The sequence below is a fragment of the Scleropages formosus genome, chromosome 6 (genome assembly GCF_900964775.1).
Source record: "Scleropages formosus chromosome 6, fSclFor1.1, whole genome shotgun sequence".
In the NCBI taxonomy this organism is placed as follows: Eukaryota; Metazoa; Chordata; class Actinopteri; order Osteoglossiformes; family Osteoglossidae; genus Scleropages; species Scleropages formosus.
The window spans coordinates 16,378,072-16,394,243 of record NC_041811.1 but is presented as its reverse complement, the minus strand read 5'-3'; the positions used below and the strand labels follow the sequence as shown (position 1 = coordinate 16,394,243).

The window sequence follows — 16,172 nt, the reverse complement described above, 5'->3', positions numbered from 1 at the left end:
AACTGATGTGCTCTTTATGTAATTGAGGTGACAATAGTCTTGAGAAATGATTAAGAACATGTATTACTTTTGAGCTGAAAAATCTTTCACGAGACACTTCAACTTGTAGACTTCATTGTTAAAATTAAAGTATTTCCATGATTTGCATGATGTTAAGACTTGCTGCTTGCAACTTTATATATATAATCAGAGTTTCAGTGAAAATTTTCAGAGTAATGAAAATTTAATCGCCAGCCCAGTAGCAAAGTTTTTGAAGCATTCAGTATTATTCAGCAAGGGGTCGATACCTACTCTGGGAAATTTTTCCCCAGAAAAAAATGTAATGGTTTGTGTCACACAATGGGATTCCAGTAATGCTTCAGGATGGTCATGCTTCAAAATGAACAAAATCAAATCCTAACCTCCCCTGCTCTTTGCCTTTTAATTATTTAACACACATTTAGTGCTGATACATTTTTAAAAGTTATCTTGAAAATTACACCCGTCTAAAAACTGTGATAAAATATGAGAATTATGACTAAAAGAATGTTAGGAGACATACATCTGGATTTTATTTTAAAAAAAAAAGTGTATGGATTCATGGATTCACTGAAAGGAAGAGACAAAGTTGTACACTGATTTAAGAGCTCATATATTTATTGAACTACTACTAAAACAGGCAAAAGATAATACATGATATACTTGTAGTGCATTATTATTAAAGATCATGTAGTAACAAAAGCTGGCATTTATCAATCATACACAGTTTTAGATACAATATACCTCAACAAACTATTGCAAAACCTGCGTGATTATCACTAGCTATGTACAGAACAGCTGGCATTCCTATGCTAAGAGGAAATGACAATTGCAGAAATCAATTACAAATCAATCATATAAAAAACATGCAGTCATCAGCAAAAAAATAAGGGAAAGATTAAAACAGGCTCGGGGGGATCCCCAATAGGAAAACAAGACGATAAAAGAACTAAGGTTGGCTTTCAAGTTGGTTATTATATTAGAATTGTAGATGGTATGAACTGACAGGAAGCAAAGACAAAACTGCAAATACAGAATGGCGCTATATTCGATGTTAATCACTAAAAATACAAAATTAAGCTTTTTGGTTTACTTTTCCACTGAAGGATAGTCTTAAGATTTATTACAAAATTATTCAAGTACTGTATAATGGAATTGCAGAGAATTAAAAAAGGTTAATGAAAGCACTGAACTGTCTTGTTTTTATATTACATACTTTCCTCAGTTTGACATTGCTTTTAGACAGAGATTTAGATGCATTATGTGATTAAAGTCAGATACAGTACATCAAGGATAGTTCTGGGGTTGCTGAACTGTAACGCTGGTGAGCAAAGGAGATGCAGCTATTTTTCAGAACCCAGAAACCCAACCCACCTGGGAAAAAAAAAAAAAAAAGTGTGCTCAGGCCCATTTGATCGTTTTGTTTTTTTTTGTGTTTTTTGTTTTTTTTTTTTTTGCTTTCAACTTCAGAGAAATTGATTAATTTCAGGACTGCTTTTTAGCATGCCTAAAGAAACAATGCACATTGCACATACGGCACAAATTAAATGAGACTGGCTGCAGATCATGGTGGTGTCTTTCCAATGTTTCCTTGTGACTGCTTCCAATGTCCAGTTCTATGGCCCTTTGGCTGAATCTTTACTAGTGAATGTTAATATTGTCTCATGATTTATTTGTAAATGTTAAAAGGGAAAACTCACTCATGGCCACATGCACTGTCAGATACTGACAAATGCTATCTTTTTAAAAGTGTCTTAGTGCTGGGGATTTCATCTGATACACTTAATTGCACATCTTGGCATTAAAGGGAAAATACTAAAGATTGCAGTTTTGTGATTGCTCCCGCCCCTATGTACTTCAGGAATAACCTTGCATGAAATTCATTATTCTTAAGAGCCATCTGCCTTTTGCATTTTTATTTAATTATTATCTTACACCCAATAAGAAAGCCACACAGAAAACGGCAGAAAAATAAGTCAATCCAGACCAAGTTACAACAACCAGACAACAAAGAACCAATACCTTCTTAGAACATGAAAAATGTAAATAAAACCCATCTGAGCTACCTTACCAAGGAGCAGATAAAATTCCAAAATAGCACCATTTATCAGTGTCTCAAATCCGTGGCAGCATCTCAGTCACTTACCACAAGGAAACAATGCATTTCTACAGCTATTTCTATACATCACAACATACATGTCTACCATATGAATTTATACAAGCAAAATAAAAATAAAAAAGCAAGAACACTAACAAGAACAAAAAGAACTGAATGAAATCTACCAAGCGTTTAGTTATTAAACTGGATAATGGGGACTCTCAGCCTCAGTAAAATCCTGTCAAGAGTGTGTGTAAATGGAAAGAGAAGGAACCAGCCATTTGGTTGTGTACAGTGGACAAGTGGAAGACATGCTGCTGCAAGGTTTTAGGCCTGGGAGGCCACCTGTGGAGTTTGTAAACACGGACAAGTGGTACAGTCACTGCTGTAACTCAAGTCTGCTGGGTCTGTCTTGAGCTGCTTTATGTCATTTAATGGTTATCCCAAAAAATACGCATCATCAAGGCTTAGAGTCCCAAGTATACCTACAGGTTATCAATTACATTAACAGACAAGAAGAAGAAGACCCCATATGTGTCATTATCTTAACTAAATCCACAGATCAATATCTATCAGAGTAGAAGATACATGATTCAGGGAATTAAAATATACAGAAGATACTTGTTTCTTTTCCATTTGTTGATTTGGTTGCAGTTATGTTTATCCGACATCAGGTGAAAGGAATGTTGGTTTTGCATCGTTGTTTCTCTTTGCTTTGACCAGCGAAGGAAACCTGAAGATGTCTCTAAGAAGGAATGGAAGGAAAAAACAAAGAAAGTGTTAAAATCTCAACTATGTAAAAACAACTATTGGTGTCCCAGATGTTATCAAGAAACTGCAACACATATATCCCACATGCAGAAAAGCCTATGTATTTTCTCATGTAACTAAATACAGGCAGTCCCCGAATTATGAACAAGTTCCATGTCCTCAGTCTGTCTTTAAGTCAGATTTTGACGCAAGTCAGAACAGTTAGGTATGGTGGGTATCTAATATCAATTTGTCAAACGTCTCACTTAGTATATTATATCGTGTACCTTTCTATACAAGAAAAAACATTAAAGAAACACTGGATACACTAAAACACCTTTAATATAACAATACAGTAATAATAATAATAATAATAATAATACAACAGAATGATATTAATAATAGTAAATGTAACTACACACACACATTTTCTGAACCGCTTGTCCCATACGGGGTCGCGGAGCCTACCCGGCAACACAGGGTGCAAGGCCGGAGGGGGAGGGGACACACCCAGGACGGGACGCCAGTCCGTCGCAAGACACCCCAAGCGGGACTCGAACCCCAGACCCGCTGGAGAGCAGGACCCGGTCTAACCCACTGCGCCACCGCACCCCCCTAAATGTAACTACAGTATTTATAATAGAGAGAGACATAGAAAGAGATAATAATAGATGTTACTACTATCATGATGAACAGAGGACACAGAGGAGGTTGGAACCAAGGGCAGGATCAGGATTCAGAATCAAAAGGACTAGACATGTTCTCCTGGTTGGGGACAGGCGAACGGTCAGTCGATCAGCGAACTAACAGAGGCAAGGATCCAAAATCGTGGTCTAGGGACAAGGTAGGCGGTCATTATCAAAGAGATGTGGAACAGAACTGGGGAACGATGAGGGACAGGACTTGAGCAAAAAGAGACGTAGGTTTGAGAATACGCCGAGCGGGTTGTTGTCTGGAGTGAGATTCCACAACTGGGAAGAAGAGTCTTTTGTGGCCGAGTGCTCATAGAGAAATAGAGAGAGAGAGCGAAAGAGAGAGAGAACGCATGTGTATGTGAGAAAATATTAAAGAAACTTTAATGTTCGCTTCCATTGTTTGATGGCATTTCACCTTTTGCCTTATTATTTACTTAATAATAAGTAAATTATAGTTTCTTAGTTTCAATTGTGATAGTTTCCTTTTTCTGGGATGCATCACCATCACCTGCATTACATGTACGCTTTGGTGCCATGGTTAAGAGGATAAAACCAAAAAATTAATGCCAAATACAGTAACATGATACACTGTTAATGGGAAAAGAAGGAAGTGTCCTACCTCAGGCTCATGCGCCCTGCCCACGAGCCGATAAAACGCTGTAAACACGCAACGTTTTGATGCGCTTTGCAAAGTAGCGCCCGTTTATTATGGCGAATCATTGTATATACAGTAACACAAATTGTTAATATAAGAGGCTTAATTATGAAGTTTTCATTTCATTGTTAATTAAGAGTGACAAAAAAAAAAAAAAAAATCAGCTTCTGGTCAGTAAGAGGGTAGTTCGTAAGTACAGGTTGTACGTAACTCTGAGACTACCTGTATACTTCTGTAATAATGTTGCATTTTTTCCATTTTTATTGAAGATCAACAGACGCTAAATCAAAATATTCCTGTACTGTGATATTTAGATGCCAGTATAAGTTCATAAATCCTTATTTTCCAAAAAAAAAAAAAGATAGCAATGAAAATGATGAAATACTCAGTGAGAATCACAACCATGCAAAAATAAATCCGTACAATCCCAATTCCAACAAAAAATGCATATTGCAGATTTTAGTTATGAACAAGTATATCTTAACTAGTGATTAGGCTTTAGTATTTAGGGAAAAATAATTTGTATCTAATCATTAGGTAAATGAACTTAGAAAATTCAGTAGTTCACATGCAAACACCTTTTACTGGTGACTTCAGACAAATGCATATTCTTGTGGACACACACACACACACACACACACACACACACACACACACACACACACACACACACACACACACCATCTGAAACCATTTGTCCCATACAGGGTCACAGGGAGCTGGAGCCTAACCCAGCAACAGTGCGTAAGGCTGGAGGGGAGGGGACATACCCCGGTTGGGACGCCAGTCCGTCACAAGGCACATCAAGCAGGACTCGAACCCCAGACCCACTGGAGAGCAGGGCCCAGGCAAACCCACTGCACCACCACCACACCCCCAACACACTTTCACTCATGAAAAAAATTATAATTTGCAATATATTTTTGTGAAATTTTTACATCTCACCAGGTGCTGTTATTGAACCTATGCTTTTCTAAGAAATTTGTTTTCAAGACTTTTTATATGCTATACAAACAAAAAAACCTATCTGCACATCAGCAATATAATATTAAATTTGGTCATTAAGCAACAAGAAAAGAAACACTTTCATTTAAACAGAAGAAAATGAATTATTTTAGGTCCTAAAAATATTTCAAGCAGGATGGATTAATTGGCACCGAGGAAAGACTGCATTTATGCAACTGCTTATTTATAATCCTTTTAATACAGCTTAAGTTACTTAAATGTTTTTTTCACCCACCTTAGAAGTACAGCTGGACATGGACCCCACTGTATATCGAATGCAGTAAAACTAAGGTAATAGGTATCAAGATTTGAAAAAAAAGCCAATTTGTCCCCGTTCAAATTAATAACGTAAAACTGACAGCCAAATAATTTAACGGTTTCCTTTAGTTAATGAACACATTAAATAAACTGTAGGTATGACTGGCACATTAAAGCATCTTACAGAATTTATGTTGGAAGCAATCTGACAAGGTTTATGCAAAACAATCAGGACCCTCTTCCATAGGGAAAGGATCACTAGAACAGATTCCTTGTTAGGAACAATTGCAAAGCATTATTTTGCATCTGTGATTCCTGGGAGTGGATTTTCAGTAAGCATCATTATGGCAACAGTGCAATTATGATTAATGTCAAACAAGGTGAACTTGCACAAAACCTCAACAATAATAGACCAATTTACTTCAGAGAAGTGAATCTGCTTTTATCACAAAACAGTACATTTTATTGAATGTAAATAACATTAGCATTTATACTTTTAAAACAAAGAGTACTCATCTTCAATTAATCTGTAACGATGCAGAGAAAACAGGCAGATTATTAACATCTACTTGAATATTCTGATTATGTTTTTTTTTTTTTACATTTACTCATTGAGCTAAAGCTTTCCTTCAAAGCCACTTTAAAAAAAAATTGTCTACATACAGTTATGCACCTGTTTATATAGCTGAATAATTTTATTAGAGCAATGCAGGATAGGTACCTTCCTCTAGGGCACTATAACCAAAGGTGGGATTCAAACCTTCAACCTTGGGGTCCAAAGGCAGCAGTCCCTTTAACCACTATGCTACCCGCTGTCTCTTCATTTTTAGAAGTTGCCTAATTATTTACATAATATATCTCAGACACCACATTGCAAAAATAAGCTTTGTCACTTTTAAACATTTTTTTTTCACACCATGTATATACATTTACAGGGTATTTTTACTGTACCCAGTAAATACTTTGATCGAGGACTTTATCAACATTAATTATGAAATAATAGAAAACAAAGCTATACGGAATGTCAGCTGTTATACTGTAGACTAGTGTCCACGAGAGTAATATCTCATACTGCTGATTCAACAGAGCACGACTATTTTACATTTATTCATTTAGCAGATGCCCTTCTCCAAAGTGACTTCCAATAAACACTATGTAGTTGTATCAGCCCACACCTTATTCACCCAACATAACTTACAAAGCTAGATATATTTACAAGGAGCTCTGGCCCAAATAATATTTAAATAGAAATATTTCACATTGGAAAGTTTCATCCTGCCAGGAACAATAGATTGTCATGACTCTGTGATTAAAACTGGCTCAAATGTGACATCACTAACTTAATTTTGATATTAATGTTAATTTCCTTCATGGTGGGATAATGGTACAGCAGGTAATGCTCTTGAACTGTGTGTTCAAACCTGGCTCCTAATCTGTGTAGAGTTTACTTTCTCTGTATTCTACCATAAGTTTCTTCTCGCAGTCCAAAAATTTGTGATTACCAGAGAAATTAAATTACACTTTGTGTGTATGAATACCCTGTAACAGCCTGGTACCCCTGAATTTTGTGCAAGGCCACTGCCACCCTGTACGGTATAAGCAGTTCCTGCGAATGAATAGAAATACATTACCTAATTAGCAAACTTTCAACAACTAACCCTTGAATTCCAGTGGTTTCCCAGTATTGGTTATGCAATAGGATTTTGAAATCAAGAAAAAAAAAAAAAAAAAAAAAATCATCAAGTATCTAAAATTAACTATCATTAGCCATTTTAAAGGAAAGCTGAAATCTTTACTCTAGGCATCTTTATTCAGGACAAGGTATAAAGCAGTAAGCCATATACAATGATTTATTCAGACAAAATATGTGAAAGACCTAGAATAATTAAAGTAGTGGTCTCTTCTGCTCCAGAAAGCTTGCTGTTTTAACTGCTCAGCTCTCTGGACCATTTTGTGGTTTGTTCAGCATTTTAAAGATTGGTTACAGTTATAACCTTATTCAAAAACATTTCTGTGGTGCAGACAACACAAACCCGGATGACAAAAGTAGAAGTCATTTCACATGTAAACATAACATAGTGCAGCACAATGGTGCAGCAAGCACCATCGGGGTGGTGAAAAAGAATGTGGGTTCCTACCCCTGTTCAGTCTGTGTGGAGTTTACATGTTCTCCCTGTGTGGGTTTCCTCCCAAAGTCCAAAGACATGCAGTTTAGGTGGTCTGGCAATGCTAAATTGTCTGTTGCGTGCATGAATGAGTGAGAGTATGCATGTGTTGCTAACCTGCAATGGACTGGCATCCCATCCAAGGTGTACCCCCCTAGCCTTGCATCCAGTGTTTGCACAACAGGGTCTGGTTCACCCTGAGTCTTCTGAAGAAGGTGGTTATTTACATTTATTCATTTAGCTGACACTTTTCTCCAAAGCAACTTACAATATTAAGGTACTTTATACAGCTGGGTATTTTTTCTTCTTCTTACTGGAAGAATTTTGGGCAAGTACCTTGCTAAAGGGTACTATAGCGGCAGGTAAGACTCAAACCTTAAACCTTCGGGTCCAAAGATGGCAGCTCTAATCACTGTACTACCAGCTGTCCTTTTTACTATTATTTAAACTGGATGGATGTAATACAAAGCAAATATGAAAGCATGATGTATGACATTTATCTTAAATGCATGTTAATTTGATACAATAGCATTACGCAGGTTTTTTTTTTTTTTTACCCTTGTCACTTTGTGGTCATGTGAAAACTACAGTTTACATGGAGCATCAAAGTTACAGACGAGGGACACAGATAAAGTAAATACATAGTGGAATGATAAAAGCAGGTAGAGATTATGTCCCTCAAGGATCTTTGTCCATGGCTGACATGTCTACAGAGATCAATTTTGCAACTAATGCTCATTTAAAAAAAAAAAAAAAATCCTGATTTGTCATGTTTTACATGAGAAGAAAATAGATAATGTATAAGCCAAAGTTTTACAGTTCCATCATTTCCTGCATGGTCACAGATTATTGAGGGGAAGAAAAGGGGGGGGGGGGGGAACCCCACACACTCTCTTACATCCCAAGGCACACAAAACCTGTCAAGTTGAAAGCACATGAAACGGAAAACATAAAATGGACAATGTATCAAAAGAGAATACTGCGCCAAAAAATGACGTATGCCACACACACACACACACACACACACACACACACACACACTCTGAACCACTTGTCCCATTCAGGATCGCGGGAAGCTGGAGCCTAACCCGGCAACACAGGGAGCAAGGCTGGAGGGGGAGGGGACACACCCAGGACAGGACATCAGTCTGTTGCAAGGCACCCCAAGTGGGACTCGAACCCCAGACCCAGCAGAGAGAAGGACCCAGTCCAACCCACTGCACCCCCTTACAAGCAACACAATTGTTTTTTCCCCTCTATGACATAATAGTACAGATAGTAACATTCACGTACGCTAAACCATTAAACATACCTGTGATTTAAAAATTCCTAATTTCATGATTTTTTTTTTTTTTTTTCCTAAAATCTTTAGTTTGGCAAAAATACAACACTGTTACAAGGCAGCATTTAAAAAAAGCCAGCCAAGATAACTTGATAAGGAACCTGCCCAGTGCCAAAGATGCTGTCATTCTGCAAAACAGGCAAAAGACATTGCTTTCCAACAGAATCATAGCATAAACTAATATGAACATTATACAGTGGAACCTCAGTTGGCGAACATCTCTTTTTATGAATAATTCGGAGTACAAAGTGCAAATACAAAAAAAAAATAAATAAATAAATAAATAAATAAAATGTTTCTGTATACGAATGGTGGCTCGGAATACGAACAGCACGCAAACAGCCAAGGCCGTCTAATTCGGTATTCGAACATTCAGTACGTATGATTCTGTTTATGAATACATGTATTCGTAAACTTCTTCGGTTTTCGAAAGATTGCCTCCGAGCACCAACATCCTGTTTGAACCTGTACGCGTGGGTACGCTTCGGGAAGCATCGGGCGAGTAGGGAGACAACGAATACCCTCCGCCAAGGGCGAGTTGTATACGTAGCCTCACGTTGTGAACGTCTCGTATCGACGCTCTCGTGCACGCATTCGAGAAATTCTTTGCAATTTTCTTTAGTGTACGTACGTATTGTGCATACCCTAAGCAAAGGAGTGAGTGTAACAAAGCAACGGTCTCAGGCCATCGAGGACAAATAGAAGTTGTTGCTTATCTGGATAAACGAGAGGCAGTTAGTGGGTGATAACGTGTCCGAAGCTATCATTTGCGAGGGCAAGGCAGTTGTACACCGATCTCATAAAGTAAAGTGCAGTCAAATGTTCATTTTATTCTATTGTATTGATTTGTCTTTTATATTATTTAACAGTGTGTTAGGTAGGTTAAACTATGATTATTTTGTGTGATTTGGTTAGCAAAGTGATTTTTTTTTTAGTAATATTTTTGGGGGTGTAGTACCAATTATTCTGTTATACATTATTTCTTATGGGGAAATTTGTTTCGGTGTACGAATGAATACATGGAACAAATTAAATTTGTAAACCGAGTTTCCACTGTATTTTGCCACAATGCAACATTTATAAGCAGTGACTGGCTGCTGTTCTGCATATTGAGTTTCTGGATATTTTCTTTGTTTGTTGTCAAACTGCATTAAAAGCAACAATCAAATATCAAGATTATTTTCATGTGCTAGTTACCTCTGGGAATCCTCCATTATGAATGCTGGTTTCAGTTCAGTTCAAAACAGGTGCTGGTATCTGCAGATAGTAAGACATTGTACTGTAAAACCAAATTTTCAACATTAGTTTTCAATGAACTCACTGCAAAAAATGCATCTGAACTTTTTGAAGGCACCTCTCTTTAGAAGGAAACATATATTACAGTTTCTTTTCTTTTGTGAATCATAGTGTGAAAGCTGTACCTCCATCTAAAACTTACGTCAGACTCAGGGCTAGCTATAAAAAAACTAACATGCTCTTCACACTAAGAAAAAAAAAGTGCAACAAAACTGTACCTGTGAACACCATGTTTTCCTTTTCCCAACAATGTCTATGAGCTAAAGAAACCATCTTGGAATACATTAATTTCCCTACAGGAGGCAGTGACTGGATAACATTGAAGTTATTAGCAACAGTTATGTTTACTATTTGGAAACGTAAGTAAAACAATAAGCTTTGCAACAGCATGAAAACACTAGCACAGGAAGCTTTTGTCACACTAATTTTCAATTTTGTGATTCTTTTACAAAGGACTGAATGATAAGGTTTAAGAAAATATGGATTTAAGTGTCCACATTACCATATAGTGTGATCATAAAAGATTTCATTATGATTTAATGTATTATAAAAACTGAAAAATTGAGTATTTCTGCCATTTATTAACTGTATTTGCAATCCAGCCATGAAAAATTACTCATACCTGGCTCAATGACATTACCTGAGATCAAGTTGTTTTTTTTTTTTTTTTTTGGTTTGGTAGCTACTAAATATAAATATGATAACAGACACCTTCACAGAAAATCAGATCTTGTTCTTTTATACACAAACATATTCACCATCACATTTTGTAGTATAAAGAAAAAAGATCAGGCCCAAATCATGAGCATTTTGCAAAAGAATTTTCCTTAAAAGAAATGTTCAAAAATTCTAATTTTTACTTAAAAAAAAAAAAAAAAAAAACTAAAAGGATTCCAAAGTAATCATTTAAAAAGTGAATGCAAGATATTTAAAAATCCCCATTAATTTCTAAATATGCAAAATTAAATGCACAAACAAACAAAATATGCATTTCTAATCCAAAATATTCTCACAAGAAAAAAAAAGGCATATGGATTTTACAGTAGGCTAAGCCACCTGCTAGGATCCCATCCACTGTGCTGTTGCAACTTGGAGCGCATCCAAATCCTGTGAAACAAGGTCATTTTTTTTTTTTCCCTCCCCCTGCCAGAGGCTGTCTGCCATTGAGGCCATGTGAACCCAATGAACCCACAGATTCAAACAAGAGACGTCTCAGGCATAGGCATAGGCCCAGGCCCGTTCTGTTGACAGCAACCAGAAGCATTTAACATTGTGCTATTTACCAGTAGAAATGTCTACCTTTGAAGCAACTTGTACTGTGCCTACATGTGTTTCCTTAGACAAAATTTGCTGTAATTCCTAAATGCTGCGTTGTGCTAGAAAACACTGGTCTGCAGAGCAACTACATTTGGACATAATTCCCAGACCGAAGGCTATTTAACAAGTGAAGTATATCTCAGTCTTTTAGTTACAAAGAGTAGTTTTAACTTTACAACATAAAACATTTGTCTCATATTTCTAAAAGAAACAATACCATATTCTAAACATGACAGTCAAACACTCTTGTTTTATGCAAAACTTTTCCCCACATAGGTCTACTGGATTATGAAAATTTATGATCTGATTTTCAGTTGATTCTTACATTTTGTAAAATCTATTTTAGATAATCAAATTTCTAAGGTGCCAGAATGCAAATCATTCAGACAAACGTGCCAGGCACTTATGAAAAAGAAGTCGTCCAGCAGATCTACTGCTAGAGCAGAGTAACTGAACATTAAATAGTTCAGACATGACTGAATGGTAAACCTGGATAAAAACACTACACAGCACAAAATGTTTCAGTTAACTGTTGCTAAACATCACCATTAAGTTCGAAAATATTTTACTATATCCTGATACTCCTTTAAAGATGAATTTCATCAACTAGGCCAACAGTCCTGTAAAAAGTGATCAAATTAACTTGTCTGTAAGGTAACATTTATCCTTCCCCCAAATAAACCTTAAGTGGTTTTTTTTTTTCCCCCCCCCATACCTTTAACCGCAGAAGGGTAGAGGGGTCAATAAACATTAACACTTCACTCTCAAACAGTCAATTAAACCTTGACCAAAATGCATGTCCGCTGCAATTTCCCAAAAAAAAGTTATTTCTCAGGCCATTATCCTAAATCAAACAGCACGCAAAAGTCACGTAGTCAGGTGCTAATAAGCATGCAATTTTTCATACCACACTAAAGTGCTGCATTGCAAGTCAGAATACACGAGAACCAAGGGCACGTTTAACAATTTTAATGCCGTACCTTCCCGTGTCAAGAACGGCGGCGCATGCGTAGTTCGACTTAAATCCCTACACCGGAAATTAAAAGGTTAACCGAATCGCGCTGCAATAGTCAGGACATTCCTCCTCCATCAGCGTCAAGAAAGGACAGTCACTATCCTGATGGTGGGCCTCGAAGGTGGCTTTTCCGCTGTTCACCCAAGGAGCAATACGTATGTGTGCGTTTCCTGCAAGCCGATACTCGCGCGATAAGCGACCATCCCAACACCGTGTGCGTTTCAGTGACCAATTCATATTTCCTCCAGATACTAACTGCTGCAACATACAAATTTAAATATGCTGCATATATAGGGTGTGCATTATGTTGAGGCTATCAAATGTGAATCTTTAAGACTTTACCCGAATGTATTTTCATGAATTAAAATCAATATACTTGTACAAACATTCCCTCCGTTTCCCCAGCTAAACACTTTATGTAAAATTTAAGTCTCTTGACCAGAGGGCAATATTCTCCAATTCACAAAAATAACATTTTAAATGCATGATGCTTGCTTCCATGAGCATTTCCAACCTACACAAGACCGCACGAAATAAAGGCGATTAGACATTAAAAAAAAAAAAAAGGCGCACACAAAAGGAAACGGTGAAAATTAAATATGTACTCGAGGTAGAATTTTTTTTTTATTCAGAATGCACTACGTTAGTGTATTTATACTGGATCATTAATGCAAATCTGCAAGGAATACATTCACTGGGAAATACAGCATTTCCTATATATATGCAAAAAAAAAAAAAAAAATATAAGGCTTTCTTCATCAGCAAAAACAGCCGGAGCCCCTGGGACCTACAGACACTCATCGTATCTCGCGAACAACAATATATGAAACGTCTCATAAAAGAAAGAAAAAAAAAAAAAAATGAAGAGAAAACACGGACAGAAATGTCCTCACCATGACTGTGGAGAAGCAGCACTGGGACCGACCGCAGTGTCTGTCTCTGTTCCACGGGAGGGTCGAGCCCTGCAACACAAAGGAGTCCATCTCACATTAGTTCACCCTAATGGCATTACGTGTCAGATGTGCCTGGGTGGACCCGGTCTGGTCTCCGTGCGCACAACCGGCCGTTACTTCGCCGGGTCGTCGCGGGCAACAGTTTTGAGTTTGAACGAACGGTTCTGGCTGCACGATGGATGCTGCATCACCACTCCTTCGTCGTCGTCATCATCAACGGTACCACCACTCCGAAGACGAAACGAATGTACGCTCACTGAGGGGGACTATGCATGACTTCATCTGCTTTGTGTCTAAATATAGGACGCGCCGACTTGGCGCGCACCTGCCCGCGCGCGTCCTGGAAAAAAAAAAAAAAATTTACATGAAACGGACACGGCGCCGCGCCGAAAAAGTTACCGGATCGTGCCGATGATGATGGCGCGATTAACGCAATTACGTCGCCGATGAACTCTGTCTAAGGACACGGCCAAATACAGTAATGCAGTGACTATCTGATACTAGCTATCTAGCCAGTGACATCACGGCAACAAATATATATATAGGATGGCGAACCTGCACCTACTCACCCGTGCGCGATTAGTTTAGTTATTCAAACACTGTCTGGTAGCGAACAGTTTCATATAAGCCGATTAGTAGAAGTATTGACACGCACAGCTGCTAGCCAGCGAGACATTTTTATTTTTACTCCGTCTGAGGCAAAAAGAGATTATTGCCAATTATGCAGGACACACAGAAGGCAGAAATAAACAGAGCAGTGGTCCCAAGCCCCACCATGCCATGGCATGTGCAACTCGCTCAAAGTCCCCCTTCTCTTCTGTCCAGAACAAAGGATCGCAGACGGCTGGCTGAAAGGCTAGCTTACAGGCTAACCACCTAACCTAGTATATAGCTGTTATTAATCGTGGCGACTCACACACACACACACACACACAAGTCACTTTGCGAGGAAGTGTTGCTAAACGTGTGTGACCGAGCGCAAAATCCTACGTGGAAGTGCTCAATAAACCTTGAGAGGCGACATGCAGCACGACATTCCAACCGCTCCAGCATGCGAGATGGACGGCACTAATACCAACAATGGGAGCAGAGGCACTGCTCTGCTAGCTAAACTAGTCAGTGCACGCAGCAGCGGTCCCAGTCGGCTCGCCATCCTGTCAGGCGCAGTCCCTAAACTCCTCAACTCGAAGCTTCGGCTGCGGCTTATTAAAACAGACAAGCTCTGCTGCTGGTACAATGCCGGGGGAGGGAGGGAGAGAGGGGAGGGGGGCTGATTCAGTAGCTGTACTTACAGACAAAAAGCTCCCGTCCGCGCCTTGCAGCCTTCTCCCTCATCTGACTCAAAGTTAACAAAATGCGCTGCTACCTTTTCAACAATGAAAAAAAACTGTACACTCTATGAGTGCACGCAGCCTTGGGGGATGAGTCCCACTCCAAGGCTGCCTCCAGCCGACTGGCCGTGTCTGTGCCGAACTGTATTCTTAACAATGAGCTAATTCTGATGGCTGCTAGCCCCGGGCCAATTTCCTCCCCCTTCCCGTCCCTAGTCCCCCCACCTCCCTCCCTCCCCCCTTCGTCTTCGGCGCTGCCAGACTGCTTACTCCGCAATATTCACAACTGAAGGTCCCCACACTGTCTGGAAGCGTCGCCGGCACGCTCCAATCAGAACAAAGAGCAGCACAAAAACCCCTCTTCCTACAAAGATCCCCCACAACGCGCTGCCATTGGTTGGACAGCCCTGTGTGAACTTCACAGCCCAACGACGAGCGCGAGAAAGACGTCGCAATGCTTTCGATTGGATTCTCACAGTGACAGAGTGAGTCTGTGCTAACGACTCGAAGTAAGGCTGTTTGAGGCGCGGACATGAGCCGGAGAGGGAGCAGCTCCGCTGAAAAACGAGCGACAGCCGCAGCCTAATGGGAAACACACGACTTTATCTAAAAGTATGTGAGGCGAACGTAAATATCAAATGAAACCAAATGTGCGGCTATTAAATGTCGTTAAATTCACATTTTAAATAAAACCGTCGAAACATTCAAAGCTCTCGCAACGTAAAATTTATCGTCACATAACATCCCTGTCAAAACGATCAACAGAATTACTAAAAACAGCCAGATACTCGCCTGGAACATACCATACTCCAATGAGGAGACACCGACTTTGGCGACCGCCTATTGTTACAAAGCTCCTCCCAAAGCAAAAGCCATTGGAGGCTTTATTACTTGTGCAGACCAATGAGGAATACCCGTTGAAATTTAAGTTAATATGATTGGTTAACCTTAAACCTCTCAATACGTCTTCGCAAGATTATGGATGCAGCCATGAATTCTAGGGTGTTGCAGAAAATTCTGTTTCTCCGACATTGTGTAGAACATATTTACTAGTCTCAACAAAACATATATTTTCATGCAGTGAAAGAGTAAAAGGAGGGTGGTAAAAGAAATTATGAAATGGCAACATTAACATTTTTTAATCACCGTTTTATTTACAAGTGATTTAGTCTTTTTCGCAATGGAATATGTTTTAATATCATGTTGTTGGTCGATTTTTTTAGCCTGTGTGATTAGCGCTGTTTTAACCAACCCTTGTCCTTTACAATTTTCTT

At 38.7% G+C, this 16,172-nt stretch overlaps 1 long non-coding RNA gene across 1 annotated transcript; it reads right to left on the bottom strand.

Moving 5' to 3' along the window:
• Positions 1–1,460: 1,460 nt before the first annotated feature.
• LOC108925118 (uncharacterized) lies at positions 1,461–15,200 on the bottom strand. Its single transcript, XR_001965381.2, has 4 exons — positions 14,860–15,200; positions 13,508–13,576; positions 10,184–10,243; positions 1,461–2,861 (listed from the first exon to the last, which is right to left on the bottom strand). It is a non-coding gene; the product is annotated as an uncharacterized LOC108925118 (long non-coding RNA).
• Positions 15,201–16,172: the final 972 nt, after the last annotated feature.